This window comes from Sinohyriopsis cumingii, chromosome 3, assembly GCF_028554795.1.
Source record: "Sinohyriopsis cumingii isolate HCF-2022 chromosome 3, ASM2855479v2, whole genome shotgun sequence".
Taxonomy (NCBI): domain Eukaryota; kingdom Metazoa; phylum Mollusca; class Bivalvia; order Unionida; family Unionidae; genus Sinohyriopsis; species Sinohyriopsis cumingii.
Window position 1 is genome coordinate 72,141,947 of NC_142963.1, and position 19,915 is coordinate 72,161,861.

Here is a 19,915-nt window from a genome sequence, read left to right on the forward strand (position 1 = left end):
TTTCGATCGAAACAAAGTCGCTTTGGTCCAACTGGCCGATCCCCGCATCGACACTCAAACCAAAAAACAAATCATTTTGAAACCTGGAGGGAGCGGTACTCTAGGAGGGGTCATCATTCGCTCTCTCTTAAGATGGGATCCTAATGCCCCCAAAGTTATACCCAAGAAAAAAGTCCAACGAAGCCCCAAGAAGAAAAAGAAAAAGACCAGGTCCCCAAGGAGAACTTCTCCAGTGGCAGGACCCTCCTCTTACCAGAAAGAAAAGAAACAGAGAAAAAGTCCCCAGAAAAAGAAAAGTCCACAGAAGAAAACTAGTCGCAAGAGAGGCACTTCGGCCAGGGCGCAACTTTACACTCGCAAACCACGACCTGCCACGGCAGTGACTGCGTCTCCGGCATCCTCACGTTCATCCACTTCTCCGTTGATGACACCAAGAACTGAAGAGTACTTGGAGACGTTGATCACATCAAGAACTTCTCCGTTGATGACCCCAAAAAGAACTTCCCCAGTGGCAGGACCTTCCAATTTAGTGGCAGTGGCTGCTGCTCAGAAAGTATCTTCTCCCAAAATCAAAGTCCAAGAAAGATCGGGCATGTTACAAAGTTTACTGGATTTGTCCAAGCAAGAACTGGCTCGATTTAGTCCGTTACGTACCCCTGCACGACGTGTCATGCCTGTTCTCAAACTAATACGACGTAAAGACAATCAGTGGCGACGCGTTCCAGTATAAAAAAGGCCTGTGACCAGGTCGGGGGTATCAGTGTTTTGGTGCTCCTGAACATGTCACCCTCCAGAAAACCCCAAGAAAAGAAAAGGAAAGGACTACCACCACGTTTAGTCAAACATGGGGACATGTTATCTGTCCTGTCCAAAGCTTCTCCACCTCTACGAAAAAAACGTTTTGAAAGGCACGATCCCTTTGTCCAAACACCAGAAACAATGCTTAAGCAAACATCGTCACGTTCTTCGCCAAATGGTTCAAAAGAAAATTCCCATTCGTCAAAAGAAGAAGATGTTGGTCCAACGTGGAGGCATTTTACCTCTTTTGTTAGGTCCCATACAGAAAGGAGTCTTGGGAACCATGTTGGGAGGACTGGTGGGAGCAAGATAAAAAGACCCTCGGAAGTCCCAAGATCTCAGAATCGACCCCTGACAACCCCATGGAAGGACGAAAACTAGCTTTAGTGCCTTACAAACGATGGATGGAATACCATCGGTGGCAAGAACAACGCACCCCGCATTTACCTCCCAATCCCAATTTGAGCGAGATGTCCCATTTACAACACGAACTGCAGTCCTTGATGGATCGCCAAGATTTGTCCGAAACAGAAAAATCGCAAAAGTACGGTCAACTCTTGCAACGACTGCAACTCTTTCACCAGAAAGCTTTAGACGAAACAGCTCTACCCACTTTGAAAGATTTTAAGACCTTGATGAAAAGTCCAGCACCATCATCACCACCACCACCACTACCATCCCCAGGGGTCACCAGAGATGCTACCCCACGAAGACCTGAGGAAGAAGAGATGCGAGAAGTGTTTCAAACACCGTCAGCAGCTCCCATTTCGAGTAAGATTGCAGCATCCTTGTTGACCCCGTCCCCCACACCCCAACGAGAAGAAATGAAAGCTTGGGTTAAAAAGATGATGTCCACGCCTCCTTCGACAGAAGTGAAAAAGAAAGAAGGGAAGCCAGAAGTGAAAAAAGAAAAGAAGACCAAAGCCATTCCATTGCCACCTCCACCACTACCTTCGACTTCTACTCCCGTAGCCCATCGGACACGTACATCCGTTTCCAAACCACCCTTTCGTCCCACCCAAAGTAGCATCACCGAAGAGTGGGTAACTTATTAACACACAAACAAACACAAAAAAATGGAAAAAGTCTTAGCCAGCATTTACTACGATCCCTCCCATCCTGCAGGTTACGCAGGAGTTCAAAATTGTATCGTGCTGCCAAAACGCGACTGAAAAGTCTCCGTTTACCTCAAGTGCAACGATGGTTACAAGAACAAGCTACCTACACTTTACACAAACCCATTCGACGCAAGTTTGCCAGAAGTCGCACCCGAGTGGAAGGCATCGATCATCAATGGCAAGCCGATTTAGCCGATGTCTCTCATTTGGCCAGCTACAATCGTGGCTAGAAATATTTGTTTTGTGTCATCGACGTCTTTTCCAAATTTGCTTGGGTCGTACCCTTGACTTCCAAATCGAGCAGCGAGTTAGTGCGAGCCCTGCAACGGGTGTTGAAACAAAGCGGTCGTCACCCTCTTCGATGGCAAACGGACAAAGGCACCGAATTTCTGAACCAAGCTTTCGAAAAAGAATTAAAGAAACGTGACATTCATTTTTTTACCACCGAGAATCCCGAAACCAAAGCCAGCATCGTGGAACGTTTTCAACGCACTTTGAAAGAACGCATGTGGAAATATTTTACGCATCACCACACTCTGAAGTACATCGACATCTTACCGCACCTGGTGCAAGCGTACAACCAATCTTACCATCGAAGCATCGGACGTGCCCCGCAAGACGTGACTCCCGACAACGAAGTGCTGGTGTTTGAGCGCCTGTTTGGTACGTCCCCGACGAGGGCTGTCCCCAAGAAAAGTGGAGTGTTGGCCGTAGGAGATTGGGTGCGCATTGGCAAAACCAAACGCACTTTCGACAAAGGTTACTTACCTAACTGGACGAGCGAATTGTTTCGCGTCACTGGACGAGTGCATGGCCGTCATCCTGCCGTCTATAAATTGGAAGACATGAACGGAGAAGTGCTCAAAGGAACGTTTTATTTGCCCGAGTTACAACGTGTCACCAAAAAAGAAGACGACGTGTACGACATCGAAAGCATTCTCGAACGCAGAACCCGTAAAGTGGGCAAACGACGTGTGAAAGAAGTCAAAGTACGTTGGAAAGGATATCCACCCAGTTTTGATTCTTGGATCGACGCTTCGCAAGTCATCGACTATAAAAAGAAGTGACCATCATGCCCTTTCACACAGCAGACGCAGCTACGTCAACCACTCCTCCTTCACCTAGTTCTTCTGTGCAAGATTTACAAAAACAACCCTTGTGGGTGTGGTGTGGAGAACCTGTGCCTAAAATGCAAATCGTCTTTTTCTGCCAAATCTTCGTGGTGTATTGTGTCATCGGGGCAGCCATTGCCAATTTGAGTTTGCAACAAGGAGACAAACAATTGTGGACCATTTTATTGAGCAGTTGCATCGGTTACCTGTTTCCTAATCCCTCCCTAAAATTCTCCTCGAACGGGAACCACGGGAACGTTGTGTCCAGTGCCAGTGTCAATCACCACTCCAACAACAACCACAATCAGAACCCCATTTTGGACGGAGACACGCCTCTGACATCCACTAACCCCTCGGACAGCCACAGAACTCTGGAATTATGAGTCACCAAAACCAATTTTACTTAACCTTACCCAGTGACAGTTCCATGGAGGTGTTTCCCCACAACACGTTGTGCTGTTACACGGCCAAATTACCTCAGGCCATCCCCTTAGATCACGAAGCCCATTGGGAAGTGGCTTTGGTAGAAATGATTCACCCAACACAAATCAAAAACATCACTGAAACTCAAAACACTTTTGACGTCGAAATTCTGGACCCAGCACTGCAGCAAACCATGACGAACAGTCCTCAACATAGATCACATCTTGCGAAGGACCCAATACCCCGCAGCAGCAGTGACCCTTCTCCTCCTCTTTACGTTTATCACTTTAAAATTAATTCAGGCCATTATTTTAGTGGTCAACATCTGGTGGAGGCCATCGCTGACAAATTCTATGCAACATTTGAGAAAGTTCTATAAAAGCGTGTTACCATTGAGTACCACAAACAGTCTCACAGTCTACTCATCAGATTTGAAAGTGAGGAAAAAAGTATACGTATTAAATCTTGCCCTGGATTGTATGACATTTTGGGTGGAGACCTCAAAATGATCACGGATAAGCAGACCAAAAAGATTAACATCGCAGAGATTGACAACAACGAGCATTTTGCAAGGTATTTTCGTTACCCGGTAGAACTGAACCAGGGACCGAATTTGATCTTCGTGTACTCCGATGTGGTGGAGTACAACGTGGTGGGACACACCTCCGTACCGTTACTGCGTGTCATTCCTTTCAAAGTAAATTCTGCCACGGCCACTGACGAGGAAGGTGGAAACACTTATCACGTCCACCGCGAATTTCTCCATCCTCATTATTTGCCTGTCAGTAAGTCGTATTTGGACACGGTCAACATTGCTATAAAAGGAGATCTGGGACAAAATATTCCATTCACCAAAGGAATAGTCATGGTGAAACTCCATTTTCGAAAACGGTTTTCTCACGACTCGTAAGTCATGTATCCAGTGTACCGAGGGGTTGCACGACAGCGAGGACACGGTTTAGGAGATATGTTAAAATCGGCCTTTCGTTCGGTGGCTCCGGTGTTGAAACCGATGGTGACACGCGGATTGCACGCCTTGAAAGATGCGGCACTGACGCAGGCAAAGAATTTCTCCAAAATGTCATCATTGACAAACAAAACCCTAAAGAAGCTTTCATGAGGGCAGGCAAAAATGTCTTGCTGCAAACGGGCAAAGACCTTTTGGGCCGCCGAGAAACACCTATAAATGCCCTGCACGCTACCGAATCAGGCATTCAGCAAGGACAAGGCAGAAAGAGACGACGAAGAAAACACCCTTTCACCAGACTTCAAGCGAGAAAGGCCAAGAAAAGAAGAACCGTTCGAGACTTAGACGTTTTCGATTATTGAGACACAGCAACAAAAACAAATGATGCATCGAGAGTCTTGCGCCTGTTCCAAGACGGAACTGGATCCGTTTGCCATGCCCCCCACGATGATGACCATGCAAGAATCCCAATGGGTGGAATTTCATCCCGTCTCCTCGTTGGCCGATTCCGCTCCCATCGAGTTTGAAATCAAAGGACAGCCCGAAAATTACATCGATCTGAATAGCAGTTACTTGTACTTGAAAGTCAAAGTTCTAGATAAGGATGGAAATGCTATAGACACTGAGCCAGTAGCTCCCGTCAACAATTTCATGCATTCCTTGTTCAGCTCAGTGGACTTGTACTTGAATAACAAACTGGTCAGTAGCAGCATGGATACTTACCCTTACCGTGCCTACCTGGAAAATCTCTTGACGTACGGAATAGATGCCAAGAACACCCATCTCAATGCCTGCGTGCTATGGGAACCTGACGAAGCGGGAGAATTTGATCAAACAGGTCTTGAAGCTGACCCCAAATCAAAAAAAACCACCAATGAGGGATTTGTAGAACGAAGAAACAAAATCAAAAATGGAAAGAGTTTAGAACTGATGGATCGTTTGCATTTGGACATGTGGTTGCAAGAGAAATATTTGCTGAACGGGGTCAATGTCCGCTTGAGACTGAATCTCAGCAGTGCCGCTTTCCATTTGATAGCTGATAGTCCTGACGTCAATCCCAAAAGCAAAATCGAGGAGGCCAAACTCTATGTACGCCGTGTGGAAGTGTTACCTAAAGTGGGAAACGACATCAGTCAGACGTTGAGCAGAACAACCGCCAAGTATCCCATACGACGTGTGGAAGTGAAAACGTTCACCATTCCTGCTGGACAGCATTCCATGATCGAAGATCATCTGTTTCAAGGACAGTTACCCAAACATTTAATCCTTGGTATGGTCTCGAATTCAACCTTCAACGGAGCCTTCAAAGAAAATCCTTTCAACTTTCAACTCTTTTATGTGAAGAAAATCGAAGTCAGTCGCGATGGCAAGACCTTGTGTACCCGACCTTTCGAACCTGTCTTTAGTGACGACGAGACTAAGATGAATTACTTAAGGTCGTACTTGTCCCTGTACGAAGCCACTGGTCAGTTAGGAACAAACACCAGTCACGGTATTACGTACGAGGATTATGCAGGAGGCTACGCTTTGTGGGCTTTTGATTTCACTCCAGACCAAGGCAGCGACGAGGGACATTTTCACCCTATAAAATCTGGCCAGATTCGTGTGGAACTTCAGTTTGCAAAAGAACTGCCAACAACAGTGAACGTCATCCTGTATGCCGAATTTGATAATACCATAGAAATCAACAGTTTGAGAGAAGTCATTCTGGATTATTAGAAGCCATGGAAGACTGTTATCCCTCTTTACCTAGTGGAGAAACTTTGAAGATGGAATGTGAGGAGACCGTGGAAGGAGAATCTCAAGACAAAGACGAAGAAGATATCATGATGAAGTCGAGATGGCCAGAACAAGAAGCCCATTTAGTCTCCTGTTTTGCCAAACACTTGGTGTAAAAAATGACGGAATTGATCAAGAAAGAGTGTTATGGATGTCAAAACGATCATCCCAGTCAAATTCAACACGACAAATGCCTGATGTTGAGTCAAGAAGAAAAATTGGACGAGTATCTGGACGAAGCTTGGAGTCTCATCTCGGACGAAGACGTGTTGCACCAGTGGTATAAAGACTTGCGTGAACATTCTTGTCCACCATTAACCACTCAAGAGATCGATCGTATCGAAGCTCTCCTGAATCAGAGTGAGGAGACGAAAGGAAGAAACGGTTATTTGTCAAACATTTTCAAGCAAAAAGTCAGGATCGAATTGATGACATATTATTACCTGTGAAGAAGAAGAAAAAAAACCACACACAAATGGATACCTGGGAACTTTATTACCTTTTAAACCACAGTTCGTATACGGCTTCTTGGAATCCTGTCGTCTGTGCTAAAGATGAACTCCCTCATCTCAAACCTCAAGACCATCAAGCTTACGTGATCAACACGGACGACAGTCATCTCACAGGAACCCACTGGGTATCCGTTTACTTTCCTCAAGAAGGATGTGTGGAATATTTCGATTCGTACGGATTGCCCCCTTTGGAAGACGATATCATTGACTTTATGAGAAGAAATGCTCAGACCACCCGATTCAATAATGTGAAATTACAAGGCACAGATTCCTTGGTGTGTGGACAGTACTGTGTGTATTTTCTGCATCATCGCAGCCTGGGCTATTCCTTAGAACATTTAGTGACTCATTTTGATCCTCGTTCTTCTTCTAGAAACGATGTGAAAGTAGATCGATGGTTTTGTGACCATTATGCTTATCTTTTGTCTCAAGTTAGGAAACGTAGTGTCCATCAATGTCCTAATGATTTCCAACAGTGGAAATCACAATTTCATTCACAACGTTGTCAGACCTGTTTAAAGTAGACTGTAAATTGAGAAAAAATGTTTGTCATTTTTGAAGAAAAAATGTTTGATGTTATAATGTTAGATTATTGTTAAAAAATATGTTAGAGTGGTTGTTGGTTAGTGTTAAGTGATTATTGAATAAAAAATGTCTTTTTTTGTTTGGCAATAAGAATGTTTGATTCATGCTCTTTAATTTGTCTCTATCCCTCTCATGACACTCATTGAACGTTGCGACTCGAAAACCGTGTGGGGACGTTTTCCTTCACGTCCGCGCTTTGACTTTAAGAACCGAGGAAGTTTCCAGTCTAACCATCCATTGTCGACTCATCCTCCTACGAAGATGTGCTCCAGACTAGCTAAGCTAAACGAAGCCTACGTGAATTTGCATAGGGTCAGACACAGTCTTATACCGAAGCCAGAAGAAATAGAGAACGTGAGAATGCTAAAAGTCACTGAAGACCTGATAGAAGAGCTCTTCAGAGAAGAAGTGAACAGGGAGAAAGAAGAATGGACAGAGAAGTACAGACTTCAGAGACAGCAGCAACAGCAACAACAACAGCAGCAGCAGCAACAACCTGAACCTGACAGAGGTTTTGTCGATTGCCGTATCGACACCAAAGAGTTCTTCTCTTTCCGAAGAAGCAGTCCTATCGCCAGAAAGTCTATCCTCAAAGGACATCGCATTCTTAGAAACTAAAAAAAGATTGCCATAGCAAACAACAAAAAAAAACAGCCCTTTTCAGGGCTACCCCAATACTCTAGAAAAGAAATAACTATCCATTTGCCAATGTGTGTAGGTAGAGTAGTGTGAATATAAACACTCTTTTTTTTAATAGTGTGAGTGTACGTGTTTGTGTGTTTGTGTTTGTAACCGCTCACGTACGTTGGTGTGGATAGTAGATTAAGATGATTTTTTTTTTGGTGTTTGAGGTGTGGATTTGGGGTTAGATTGGATTGCTTTGCTTATGTGAATAGTATATTGAAGTGATTAATGAAAATTTTTTAGAATAGTGATGAGCAGTATAAAAAAGTGAGTGAGTGTTTCTTTTAGGTCCGCGCGTTGTTTTTTTGGTCATGATCTAGGTAAGATCAATTTTATGTTTTTTAGGGGGAAGTTTTCCTTCACGTCCGCACTTTTAGTATAAATTGAAACTCGTTCAGCAGTCCAGTTACCCTTGTTGATTGATCAACACCAGAATGAACACGAGACTGGCGAAACTGTTTGAACTTCATGTGCATCTGGAATATGCCAGGCGCCTGTTGAACGAACTGGCCGCGGAGGCCATTGTGGAAGAGGGAAGGATGAGAGAGGAGGAGGAAAGAAGAAACAAAGAAGAGGAGGAGAGAAGATACAAAGAAGAGGAGGAGAGAAGATACAAAGAAGAGGTGGAGAGAAGATACAAAGAAGAGGAGGAGGAGAGAAGAAACAAAGAAGAGGAGGAAAAGGAGAGAAGAAGAAGAAGAAATTTCAGAATCCCGGAGACAGAAAATTGGGATTCTGAAGCCACATATCCTGCCTCTGCTCTCTCCCCAAAAAAAGTAAAAAGCAACTGGGAAACAAGATGTGTATGTGGCGCCAGGCCTGGAAGGTGCCACCATTAACCAGGTGTCCATGAAGTTCCAAACAAAAAAAAAGCCCTTTTCAGGGCTACCCCAATACTCTAGAAAAGAAATAACTATCCATTTGCCAATGTGTGTGTGTGTAGGTAGAGTAGTGTGAATATAAACACTAACTCTTTATTAATAATGTGAGTGTATGTGTTTGTGTGTTAGTGATTGTGTTTGTAACCGTTCACGTAAGTTTGTGTGAATAGTAGATTATGGGTTTCTTTATTGTTTCTTAGCGTATGTGGAGAATATAGTTTGAAAGTAGGGGATGTTTTCCTTCACGTCCGTGCGTTGTTTGGTCATGATCTAGGTAAGATCAATTTGATGTTTTTAGGGGGATGTTTTCAATCACGTCCGCGCTTTCACTATAAGAACCCACAAAGTTTGATGTTGGAACCATTCTAAGGAAAAACTGAGACAAAATGACTCAAGTATCAGTTCTATTTAATCTATTAAGAGACATCTATTTTTGGATAATGGATGTAGAATATGTTGTAGGAAGAATAGAAGAGGAATGGAGGCATGGAGATATGAAAGACTTTGTAACCAGTCAAGTTCAAGGCCTAAAGACAGCAAGAGATATCATAGCAGGGATGATTGAAGAAGAAGTCAATAAGTCAAGAGGCTTCATTAACCCACCTTACTTCAGAGTGGGAAGTTTGAAGGAAGCACTGGATCATGTCATCAAAGTCCGGTGCTTCCTAGAAAAAATATTGTACTGGACAGAGTGGAGGAATGTAAAATGGGGGTTGGACAAGGTGAAGAAAGGGGAAGATCTGATGAGAAAAGTAATGGAGGAAGAAGTAGAGAAGATTAAAGAGAAATGGAGGGAAGAAAGAAAAGATGTGGAAAACAAAAAGAAAAAGGAAGAGTTTGAGCGGCTTAACAACAATTGGATGAAAATCCAAGAGAAGTTCCGAGCCATGGGTCACCCGGACTGGATGCCGGAAACAGAAAAGAAGAAGAAGAAAGGAATGATGGAAAAAATAAGAGGATGGTGGAAGAAGTTAAGGAGCTAGAAGAAGAAGAAGAAGAAGAAAACCCAAAGGGCCTTTTCACCCATATTTCTCGAAAAGAGAATGACTTTCCATTGCCTACCCCTTTTTTTAAATTTAAAAAAAATTTAAAAAAAAAAAAAAAAAAAAAATTCCATGTTCAATTCCCCTTGTCCCTAGATAGACCCACACTTTATTCCCCCATGTTCAATTCCCCTTGAGGCTAGAGTGGCCCAAGACTTTTTCTCCATGTTCAATTCCCCTTGAGGCTAGAGTGGCCCAAGACTATTTCCCATGTTAAATTCCCCTTGAGGCTATAGTGGCCCACGATTTTTCTCCATGTTAAATTTCCATTGAGGCTATAGTGGTCCAGGGGGGGTCTGTAATGCTAATTTCCATTGAGGCTATAGTGGCCCTATTCACTACTTGCAATTTATTGCTAAATAATCAACTAAAGTCAGCCGTAAGTAAGGCTTGCCCCGCCCGCCCTCCCAATTCGACATCCACCCCAGGCATTGTTACATCCTGTATCATTCACAAATAAAATTTGTAATGGGAGAGAATTGAAGAAAGCAAGCAAATATATTCGTTTTGGAATGATCTTATATAATGAATACAATTTTTACATCCTATACTGTTTCCAATTAACTCTCTCTCTCTCTCTCTCTCTCTCTATCTATCTATCTATCTATCTATCTATCTATCTATCTATCTATCTATCTATCTATCTATCTATCTATATATATATATATATATATATATATATATATATATATATATATATATATATATATATATATATATATATATATATATATATATATATATATATATCCTAACGTGCACGTTCCGAGAGCTACCAGCGAAATCCCTGGATTAGCATCTGATTCACGACCTCTTCCGATGAAAACATGGAGAGTTCCTTTAACCCAGATGAAAAAACTCAATAATTTTCTCATCAGTTTTGATCTTCTGCATATTATCTATGGTTTTCTTTATTTCAAGTTCTTCTCGAAGTATCCTTCTGGCTGCTTCACCGAATGTATCGTCCAAGTATGTAGAAAATGCTTTGGACGCACAACCAGCTTTAAATTCACGAGCAGATTCATAGATTTTTATGATCGTTCTACGAAGTTCTCCTCTGATTTCATGTATGTCTTTAGGTCTTTCTGTTTTACTCCACTCTTTCAAAGCGTTTTTCAGATTTTTGTCTTCTATCTTGCCTATCAACTCCAAGTTCAATGTCTTGTCAACAAATGCGGGATGTGCTTTCAAGAAATCATCAACATCCTGCATGTATTTTTCCACCTATTCTTTTTCTGATGTTTTCAGGGCTGCTCTGAATTTTTCATTGAAAGATTCTTGAATTCTCTTTTTAAATTCCCCTAAATCCTCAGTAGCAACTTTTTCACTAAGATCCTTCCATAATGTCTGAAGCTCTTTTCGCTCAAAGTCTGAAAAAGCATACTTGTTTTTGGCAAACTCGTTTACATAGATGCTGTTGTATCTGTTTGCTCCTGCACCTGTGTCCCTAAATATATCTTGAAAATTGTTCACGACTTTTTCTCGGTTAACATCCTTTGAGAGAAATTCAATTGATAGAGTCGAAAGCATCACCAGATAATCTAGTTTTCTTTAGATATTCAATGGCATTGGCATCACCACTTAATGCCTTCTTAACCTCCACATCATCAAGCCATGGAGTACTGTCACCCCACCATTGGTCGAAGCCGACAATACATTTAATGTGGCATTTTTCGAAGAGTTCAGTACACTTTTTAGACAGACAGTCCATACAAGACAAAGCGTCTGATCTCCCATGGCTAGTACATGGACTGTACTTCGTATAGAGAACGATTTCACATGGGCTGTTAAATTTTCTGCATTCCTCCAATCGCTTAATATTCAGCCTGTCTTCAAGCAAAAACTGTTCCGCATGCTGAACGTTAACAGTTGCTTTAACCTCAGAACCTTCAAGATAAATGGGCTTCATGTCTGGACCCAGTGGGGGAGGACGAGGGTCCGTTTTCCTGATATCACTCACAGACATAAGCGATATATCATCTATATTTCTTGTGACGGGATTTCTCAGGCCAACAACAGCATATTGTTCCCCAAGATTTTCTGAAATGTCCGCGGATAATTTCATTTTAGCCATATCATCTTCAATAACTTTATTGACTTTAATAATGCTAGTGTCACTAACAGAGTGTAAGTATTTTGCGTCATCATTGGCTCTAGAAATAGTTTCTTTTCTAATATCGCTACCAGTTTTCTTCAGGCCACATACACTGAGCATGCGCTTGCATCTTGTCAATCGTGTGTAATCTTTACTGTTAGCTTTTGCCAATTTAATATTTTTCTCTGCTTTTTCTGCTAAGCTGTCGCCAATTTGTTTTAATTTTGATTTTACTACTTTGCCAATGGCAACCATTTTGTTGGATATGCTATGTGCGAGCGATTTGCCGGCTTTACTTGCTGACAGGAACAAGTAGGATGCTGATGCCTTAAGTCCTTGAGATTTTCTTAACATCTTCAATCTCTTCAAATTAATCTTCAGGGATATCGATGTGGCTTTAACTGATCGTAAAGCGAAGTGAAGTCTTTTCCATGATCGAGTTAGTACAGTCTTAGCCATGACTGGCATATTTTTTAAGACCTTGAACGAAGACATTAAAATATTTCCCAAGGACAAATTGGACTTTTGAACATAGAGCATAGATTTCAGACCAACTTTGACTGCATTAGCAGATACTTTTATCGATTCTTTAATTGCATTAGCCGCTGCTTTTATTCCAGCCTTTACACCAAGTTTGATTCCTGTCTTCATTCCTCACGCAGCAGCAGTAGCCGTGCCAGCTGTCAAAGCGATGACAACGTCGATTGCTATATCTATTAAAGCGGACTGCAAGGCTTCCAATGCGACTTCGTCACAGCCTTTTCCTGCATAAACACTAGCTCGAATTGTATTATAAATAGTTGAAAATATTGGTATAAAACTAATAATTTCGGCTGCCTTTTCTTCAGATCTATCATAACAATGAGCACATCTTAGTAGCTTTCCGTCATTGTTCACGTCTTCTGTTGTTAGCTATGTCCACATTTGAGTACTGGTGTCCTTTGCGTAATATATCCTCAAAGTATCGTAACTGGAATCCTAAACCTTTGACTGATCATTGAATAAGGATTGGATTCGACCGTTTGATCGTGCCCATTGTTGGTAGCGTTCAAATGCATATCTTGTTTCTAAGAGAACAGGGGCTCCGTCATACCAACTATTTCTTAAACTCAATGCCTTTCCTGACTCACGTTTAAAATGTGGTTCTCGATCCAAAACCATAACTGTTTGTTAGGTGCATTTGTGTCAATTTTTCTCCTTGTAATTCGATCATATCCTTCATGCGTCAACAAAGGACAAGGATCTTCATCACTTTTTAGAAAATAGGCCTTGGGGCTGTCCATATTCGCACAATGAAGGAGGTCTAAATTTTGTAAACCGTCATCCTTGTCAACAAAATACCATTGTTGATTTGGCCCACCATGTGGGTCGACCCAAGTAATTACATCACCACGGGAAACTTCAAAATCAACAGCATAATTGTTAGCCATTGACCTTATAAAAAACAGTTCCTGTATCTAATTTTGTGTCATATAATCGCCTTTGTCTCTCAATATAATCTTCGCTCATGAATTGCCGTTTTCCATGTCCAGAGCAAATCCTGTATTTGCATTCATCAATTTATCTCCACTCCAAAACCAAACTTGACTAGATATCAGGTCTTGAGATATTGGGCGTGTTCGAACTTCCTCATTTTTTCCAAATCCTGTAAGCAACTCGCATGGAGCTCTGCTGTTTTGGATAAATGTCAAGCAAACTACTTTTTCAAAATTAGAAAATGAATCGTCGAAAAGAACAAATGACCACCTTTGGTTTGGGCCTCCATGTTTTGAACAATAGGAAATTGGTATGCGGGGCTTTGCCTTAATCGCATCAAAGACACAATTTGCATCTACTTTGGACACAAAAAGTAATCGTCTTTCATCCATTTTTGAGATTTCACAAAAGCAAAATGGTCGTTTAGAATCACTTGCGATCGAAATGCATGATTAATATCCAGCACTTGCAATCGAAATGCATGATTAATATCCAGTGCTAGAGAAGTCGCAGAATTGACAATTGACTCACCATTCATGTACCACAGTTGGTGACTAATATTTTCCTCACTTTAGTGTATGAATTCGGGGGGCTGCCCTTTTTGGCGAGCCGTCAAAATATGACATGGTACTTCATCGTTTAGAATGAAAAACAGCTTAGTTGGAGCTGATTCATCCATTGGACAGAACAAGTGATCTATATCTTCCAAAGAAGAGACAACCTCGTAAAACTTCCACTTTTGAGCTCTACTTTGATGATACGGTGTGATATATAGCAATCCATTTTCCTCTGGGTACATTGTTACTGCATTTAAACTGTCATTTATTACATGGATCGAATTTTGGTAGTGATGATATTCCCAGAACTGCCCATTCAATGCACTTCCTGGCGACTGCATCACAATTATTCCATTTTCAATCGATAAGTCAAGACCTGTTTTATGATGAACTAGTCTCGTTGCATTCCAGTACCACATCTTGTTTTCCATCAGGTCATGTACAAGTGGTTTTACTGATACCGCTGTATTTTCAATAGAACCTGTTAGGAACTCACACGGCTGAAGTTCGTTCCTGATGAAGTAAAAACATGTTACATTTTCAAAATTTTCCATTGGAACCCACTCCCACTGTTGTGATAATATTCCGGCGTCGCAATTGGACAGCTGTAAGGGCACGATGCTTTGGGCAAATCCAAGGCAGACATCTCTGTTATGCTGAGATAAGATTCGATTTTCTCTTGTAAACCACTTCTGATCCATCTTAAAAGCATTTCTGTGCCAAAGATCAACTTTTCTATTTGGCAACGCTCTGAGAGCACGACCACTTCCTACATTTATAATGTTATTATCTTGATACCAAAGCTGCTTTTCAACTGATCCACTGTCTAAATGCTGAAATTTCGGATATTAGCTTTCATCTGTAGCAGTCAACAAGACACATGGATCTTGCATCTTTTTCAAGAAAAAGAACAGTTGTTTTTCAGAACTTTTATCTGGACACTCAAGCATCTCCGGGTTTTGTAATGACTCCCCTGTCCGTATGAATGCCCATTGTTGATTGGGTAAGTAAGATGGGTTTTCTAATTTGATAGCTCCCTCACTTATAGGATCAACCTCCCACGTACGTCTACTGATAAGACCTTTTCTTTGCACCATATTATACTTTGACTTCACCCAGGTTGCGTTAGCATCAGAACGGAGAACAAGGTAACGGTCTGATTCAGAGGCGGAGAGCATTAAACCTGTTCTGGCGTGAATCAACTTACTCTCTTGCCAACACCAGATCTGATCTTCTATCCTTTCGTCTGACAAAGGCTCTACCTTAACTCGCCATAGATTCCCTTTTCCAGTCAAATACTGACATGGGAAAATGTTACTGCGTATGAAATAGGTACACACCAACCGATCCATGTTCTCTTCGAGATTGTTTAGTTTTAAAAGTTCGAAATTGTCTTCTGTCGATGTGTTTCCTGTGTCGTCTGTTGCTAGGGAAATGGTATCGCCTATGTTTAAAATTGCTTTGAGTCTTAATGTGTCCACTCCAGTCTGTACAAAGAAAGTATTTGAGCGAAACTCTACTTGGGAAATTCCCTGAATCAAAAAAATCTTTCTGCACCATTAAGATCTCCGAATTATGATCTCTATTGTTATGAATGAGGTACATTCGAGTACCTACATTCACAAGTGTCCCTTCTTTCCACCACCATAATTGATCGGCCATGATACTGTAATCAAAAGGAATGAAGATTGGCGGTTCATTAGCCCTTACACTTGTTAGTACAACACAAGGAAACTTATCGCTCATTATCAAGAACACTTCGTCATCATCAGGATTGTCACAATGCAGAATTGATGAATTTAGTTCGAGATCTTTTTGGAACAGCATGGACCACACTTGAGTGTCCTCGTTATTCCTGTCACAAAGGCTGATTGTTCCGTCGGGTTGCTTCTCAACATGCATGCTTAAATTGTTAAAAGGGGATAGTCGCTTTTGGTTGAATACCCAGTCCTTCACGAAGTTATTTCCCTTGCCGTCACTTACAAGGGTTACATCATCACTATTTGAAACAGAGAGGTACTTGCCGCTTATAAGCCCCTTAATCTGACTGCCATCCCAATACCAAAGTTGTGAATTCATAACTTTAGGGTACATCGGCATAGCAATGACACGGTCTGACCGATCTAAGTGTGTCAAAAAGAAACAATTTTTGTCATCATTTCGAAGAAAAAAAGGACAAAATAAATCTTTTATTTCAGTGTGCTCTGAGACAGGTATAATGTCCCATTCCTTGTAAGCATCATCGCCCTTATCGCAGAATAATCCAATTAAATCAGAGTTCGGCTCGAACAATCCAATCTCACAACTTTCATATTGTTTGGACATTATTCGATTTTCACTTACAACCCACTCCTGTAACGACTCAGAGGCATTTAATTATTGTAAGGCAATACATTCTAGATGAGGACTTCCTGAATTTATAAAAGAAAGGACTAATCGAGAGTTTTCGTGCATAATAACATTCTTCGTTATCGTCCATATAAATTTTTTAACCTCCTGCGTAGCGCAGTACTCGAAGTCTGGAAAATATGGCCCTGATACCGTCAGGAATTTACAAGCACTAGCTTTATTTCTAATAAAGTAAGGCTGAGTTGTTTCTTCATCATATCCACCATAATCATAAAATTCATTATCTTCAAAGAGATCTTGAAAGGGTCTGTAGTCACCACAACCTTTTCTGATATCATTAGCAACAACAGCACGGCGCTCTGAAACCATCCACTCACTCGTATACGCATCAGTTGCTTGGGACTGCATCGTTAAAAGCAGCTTTGAGTCAAATGTCAATATTTCGTGACCAATCAGAAGCCATAGTTGATTCTTGTCCATATCTACGCGGCGTTGGACTAAACCATGTGTCAGTCCAATAGCAGAAAAAATAATTTCAATTTCTGAAGTTACGGCCAGTCCTGTACTGGCGTGTATTAAATGATTTTCGCTGTAATACCACAATCCTGCCCCTTGATCCATTTGTTCCATTTCTGGTGTTGTCAGGATGAGAGTATTATTGTTTGCTTCATCCACTATCAAAAGTTCACAAGGAGAATTGGCATTGGATAAGATGTAAAAGCAGGAAATGCGTTCAAGATCATTTCGTGCGCTTTCCAAAGCAACGTAAGTCCAAGTCATATTCATTTCGTGTTCATCCTGGCAAATGCTTTGATCTGCATTTTTTATATCATCCATTGAATACAAATAGTATTCAAAGTCAACATCGTTATCTTTATATTCCATAGCATAGTTGTACTCCTGACTTGTGTTCACTGGTTCACATACTTCCTTTTGTATTAATGTAATGTGCAAAGAATCGTGCCATACACTGCTTTTCGTAGACTTTTCAAGCACTGTAGTTCGGTTCAAGTCAAATAGTTCTAATCTGCTTTTCGTCAAATGTAGAAACAGGCCGGATCCCTTGTTTATTAGGTGGTCATTCTATATCCTCCAAACTTGCCATGAAATATCCTTGTCAAAACACCTCCTGGTAAGTCAGATGCTCCTTCTGGTCGGTTAATGTAAGTACTTTGCATGCATGTGCACTACTGTCCAATTTGAGGAAAAAAAACTCGTGTGAATCAATGCTGTCGCATTCAGCCTGCCAATGTATTTTTTGATATTTTTCATGGGGTACAACCTCAGTTTCAACCAAGGAGTGTGAATCACTGCATGAAACGGATACGTATCCATTGTGAATATCCAGTTTGCAATTAGTCCCGCCGATATGTATTGATCTATTTTTATTGCTGATATCCCAACTTTGTGACTCTGCATCCCAGTCGGGTTCCTCGAGCATCATGACGTGTTGAAAATATCCAGAAAATTTATTTACAGACACAGCACGACCAGTCTTTGAATCTATTAAGTGCTTTAATTCGTATCTCCATTTCTGCTCCTGTAGATTTGAAAACATTTTGAAAACCGAGTAGTTACTTTCTTTAGAACTTGTCATTACGAAGCAAGGATTTGAACTTATGTACATAATGTAATTTTCTAAACTGCCTGTAGCGCGTTTCGTACGCATCGGTATGCCAATAGATTCTGTCGAATAGTCTTTTTCAAACAGGTCTTGATAAGCGTTTAGAGTCTCTGACCTGAGTGGCTTGATAGAAACTTCTGTTGTATGATTATGTCTCACCATTGTGCTATTGATATTTACTGGGCTCAATTGAGATTTTAAAATGTTGAGAGCACTCGTAATTGTATTCTTTGTTTGTAGACTCGTCTGAGATTCTAATTTCTTTTGATCATATTGTAGTGGTGTTTGCAAAGCGTCAATGTTTGCGGTCAGTCCATGATTTTCAGTCTCTGGTGGATCCTCCGTTCCTGAATCAAAAAGTTTAATTTCTTCCACTGCTGATTCATATGCATATTGCAACATATCTTCCAGTTCAGTCTCATTTCCGATCATGTAGTTACTAGCGAAAGCATTGAAGATACCATTAATCTCTCCTGTATTAAACAAATTTATTGTCAAAAGGTCCAGGATATTACTTGTTAGGTTCGATAAAACGTCTCGATCAAAATGTTCCACATGACCAGACTCTTGCTCTTGGGTTGAACTATTCCCCATATTATGTTCTGTAGCATTTAATATGTGCATTGCGTCATCTAATTCAGTCAAAGCCTTGATAACATCGATCGTAGTTTTCGAACCTAAAAGGTCAACAAGTTCTATCGCTCTCTTCTCCATTTGAGCATCACATTCAGCGATGTAAAATAGGACAGAGGATATTAAAATGTAGACAAAGCTAAAAGTAGGATTGTCTTTCCAAAAATTGTACGCTGCCTTCTCGTTTGATACACAATCCGTAAGCCAGACGTTTACATTTTCAACAATTAATGCATTTCTCTCTTTGAAACGGTTGCCAAGTGACCGTAATGCATCCAGAACCTTGCGCAGTTGCCGAGATGTACTTCCACTCGACATGCCTTTTCCACTGCTCAATTCTGTAGCGTCAGAGTTCCTTGTAGACGATGTTCTCATTTCGTCCATGTCGAGGAGAAGAACTACATTGAATTCCTGTAGTAGGAAGAGACAGATCCAAACAACGGCCGATCGTTTGTTCCTCTTAGACGACATCTCTGTAAGACAGACTTCCCCCTGTAATCTTAAGAAATACATAAAACAGTGATTTACAGACTGTAATCACATTTTCAAGGACAGTATTTTAAACAGTCTGGTCCATGATTCGTGTGAATAATCATTATTATTAACATTACTTTCATTAATGTTAACATTATAATAATTATTATTATTTAGAAGAATGTACGAAAATATTTTAACATTTTATAATTGTATTTATTTCTTTATCTTTTTCAAGCTACGCCTCAACTAAAGCAACTCATTAGTGCCGTGTCTCGTTATTCAAATTTAGCCTGATTTCAATTCTACGACAAATTTAATGTCATACATTAGTCTACGCATACTTTGCTGACAAAATTATTTTAAAATGTATACGTAGGTAAGTAATGGCAGGTTTGGTACAATAACATCGTGCTATTACATCCTACTCCTAAACCAGATGGAGGTGATAAAATGTTATATTTGCAATCCTGAAAATTCGTTAAATTTAATAGAAAAGGAATAGAATACATCAGCATTTTATAAATTGTTTCTTTAGCCTGATTGGGAAAGATTGAAAGTATAGTATATATCGGAGAAGAAATAGTTAAGAATATTTTTGCAAACAAGTTAAAAGAAAATCCACACCAATGAGGGAAAGCAAAATGCAGGACACATTTAAAACGAAATAAAACGAATGATGATAAAATGGAGAGAAATGTTATGCCGATGTTAACCAGCCAAACAGACAACGGAACCAGATACATACAACAAATGGTCATAGTCTGCAGTCGGATTGATTTACGTGAACGTTTATCTGCCGATA

At 40.8% G+C, this 19,915-nt stretch overlaps 1 pseudogene across 1 annotated transcript in view; it reads right to left on the bottom strand.

The window, feature by feature from the left end:
- Positions 1 to 10,658: 10,658 nt before the first annotated feature.
- The window catches only part of LOC149803083 (uncharacterized), a 40,034-nt pseudogene continuing 30,777 nt past the window's right edge, over positions 10,659 to 19,915 (bottom strand). The window contains exons 2-4 of the transcript XR_016420288.1: positions 14,051 to 19,135; positions 13,514 to 13,913; positions 10,659 to 12,899 (exon numbers count right to left, since the gene is read on the bottom strand). The product of XR_016420288.1 is annotated as an uncharacterized LOC149803083 (transcript). The remainder of the gene's footprint in view (positions 12,900 to 13,513; positions 13,914 to 14,050; positions 19,136 to 19,915) is intronic.